The sequence below is a fragment of the Sarcophilus harrisii genome, chromosome 5 (genome assembly GCF_902635505.1).
Source record: "Sarcophilus harrisii chromosome 5, mSarHar1.11, whole genome shotgun sequence".
Lineage (NCBI taxonomy): Eukaryota > Metazoa > Chordata > Mammalia > Dasyuromorphia > Dasyuridae > Sarcophilus > Sarcophilus harrisii.
Genome location: NC_045430.1, coordinates 6,207,847 through 6,210,883, shown reverse-complemented (window position 1 = coordinate 6,210,883; position 3,037 = coordinate 6,207,847).

The window sequence follows — 3,037 nt, the reverse complement described above, 5'->3', positions numbered from 1 at the left end:
GGCCTTCTTGGGGAGGCACTGGAACATGGCCACTGGCCTGGAGACATGATCCCTCAGACCTGAGTCCAGGTCTTAGCTACACGACTTTCTGAATATCTTTGGGCAAGTCATTGCAACTTTCAGATTTCCCATGTGTGAATTAAGGAATGATATGTTTTCTATCACTCATGGGTTGTAGAAAGTAAACATGAGAAGAAAGAAAGAAAGAAAGAAAGAAAGAAAGAAAGAAAGAAAGAAAGAAAGAAAGAAAGAAAGAAAGAAAGAGAAAGAAAGAAAGAGGAAGGAAGGAAAGAAGGAAGGAAGGAAGGAAGGAAGGAAGGGAAGCAGAGAGACAGGCTGCACCTAGAGCTGGCTGCCCCTGGGGCTCCCTCCCGCACTCTCCCCTTCCTGCCACCCCTCCCCTGGGTGCCTGGCTCAGCTCAGCTTAGCCTAGCTCCCTGCTCCTGCTGGAGCCGCGCGGGCCTCACGTGCTGGAAATTTAATCAGGTGTCTTGTGACCCGGGAAGAATGTTCACAGGGCTCAGCTTGGCTGGCTCGGGCCAGAGCACTCTGAGCTCCCTGGCTCAGCGACCCTAGAGCACCCTGGGGCTCCTTCCAAGCCTGGACTCCTCTGTCCTGAGGAGGGAAGGGCAGAATTTTGCCTGGGGATTGCATCGAAAGCTGGACTGAGCCAGTTGGGGCCCAGGCCCCAAGGAGGGAGCCCTGAGATCAAACCCACGTGGGGCCACTGACAGACCAGGGGAATTCACCATGGAAATCATAAAGGAAAAGAAATTCTGGGGTCCAGAGTGAGCCTGTTTTGGTCCCAAACACAGGCCTAGCCCTGACCTCAGAGGGAGCCTTGACTTTGGACCCAGTCCTGACCCTGACCTCAGAGGGAGCCTTGACCTTGGACCCAGCCTTAGCCTTGACCTTGAAGCTAGACTTACCCTTGACCCTGGTGAGAGACTCAGAGTCCAGTTTTGACAAGGGCTGGGACTTTCCACCATAATAAAGGCCATGGAAGCAGCCCCAGTCTCCGTCCTCTGCCCAAGCAGTGCAGTACTTGTGCTCTTAGCTAATTGACTGGCACATAGTAGGCTTCTAATAAATGTTTATTGGCTGACGGACCTCCTCTGCTTGGAGCTTCCATGAGGAGGGGGACTCAGCCCCTCCTGCGGCAGGCAGCCTCTCTGGGACAGCTCCTGACATTTAATCCAAATCTGTGTCCCTGAGCTTTCTCCAGTTGCTCCAGGTTTCAAGCTCTAGGGCCAAGCAGAAGAAAGCTAAGCCCTTTTAGCCAAAGCTTCCCTGGACTTCCAGAGGGCTCCAGACCCTTCCCTGTGCTGGTGTCCTCCCTCAAGAGAAATGTCCAGAATGATTCTGGCCTGCAGAGGAAGCCCACCCCCCAGACCCGGCCTCCTTCTGACCTCCAGAACCCTTTGGCAGTGTCATTTGCTTTCTCTCCTGGGGTGGCAGGCTGAACCCCCTCAGTCTTAGCCCCCAAACGTTCCTCACCTTCCCCTCCTTGGTCTCGGAGGTCATTTCTTTAATCCGCAGGGGGCCTTTTGCCTTCCCAAGGGTTGTGAGATGGAACCAAAACTCAAAAGCCCTGGAGGTGCTCCCTTGTCCCAGCCCATCTCCAGGGAGAAGCTGAGACCCAGAGAGGACGCTTATCGCATGGGGTGAGGCATTCTTGGAGGGGGACCTGCCGGGAGAGGGTCACATCTCTGCATCCTCCCATTCTCGGGCTGAGCTGACCTTGCAGGGCAGAGCCTGGGGAGGGGGTCACCCTCTGCACCCCCTCCTTGCATGGCTCGGTCTCTGGCAGGGATGAGATGCTCATAGAGGGGAGTGTGGATCACCCCCCTTCCCATTACACGACTCTGTTTCTGGCAAAGTTGGGAACTCTTGGAAAGGGGGGGCTTAGCCTGGGGGGTCACCTGCCACACCCCCTTCCCATTGCATGACTCTCTGGCTAAGGTGGGATACTCTTGGAAAGGGGGGCCTAGCCTGAGGAGGATCCCCCTGAACCCCTCCCCATCGCACGACTCTGGCAGGGTTGAAGTGCCCTTGGAGGGGTGCCTCAGAGGGAAGGGGGGTGTCAGCACCTTCTTCCTCCTCGGTCTCTTTTTTCCTGCCTCCCTCCCCCAGGGCCCTCAGCCTAGGGCCCCCGCTGGGTTGGAACAGCCTGACCCCATTGGGTTGGAACAGCCTGACCCCATTGGGGTAATTGCTACCACAGAGAAAAGGAGAACTCGCCCAGACCGGCCACCCCAAGGAAGCCGGCTCTCCCACCTGGCGCCAGAAAGCCGCCCCGGCAGCGGCCCGGGCCCCTCTGTTGTAAGGGGCTGAAATCACTGGGGCCACAACCGCCCGGCCTTCCCGTAACACACCCCAGCCCCCCAGTCCCAAGAACATCTTTCATCATCCCCTGGACCCGGTTTGCCCAACTCACCCATTCATGATTGTCTCCCTGCAAACGCAAGGGCGGGAACGGCTCTTTACAATTTACTGAGGGAGACAGAAATAGGAACAGAGAGATACAGGGGAGCACCATCCCCATTTAACAAAGAAAGAAACCGGGAATCCAGGTCTGAAGCCGGGGTTCTCTCCCTCTCACTGAATAATCACTTTTTACCAGACATCAACTGGCAAGCATTTATTAAGCACTTACTGCATGCTAGGCACTGGGTTAGTGCCTAGGAAGGCAAAAACAGCCGTGTGCATAAGGGGAGTATAAGTGCTGTGAGATCCCAAGAGCAGAGAGCTTTTCTAGAAGGGGTAGGGTGGGCAATCATAGCTTATGATGACTATTTGTAAATTAAACATTTATTAAGTGTCTCCTGTATGCAAAGAGCCAGGGTGGTTTCAAACACCAGGCCCCTGCCCTCAGAAAGCTCACAGGCCAGTAGAGGAACATCCACAGAGACAGGGGAGCTGGTTCCTTTGTGGAAAGAGCAGCAGCTCCAAAGTCAGAAAGACCTGGATTCAAATCCTGCTTTGTATGCAGCCCCTGAGAGATCTCCGGCAAGTCTCTTCCCGCAGGGCCTGTTTC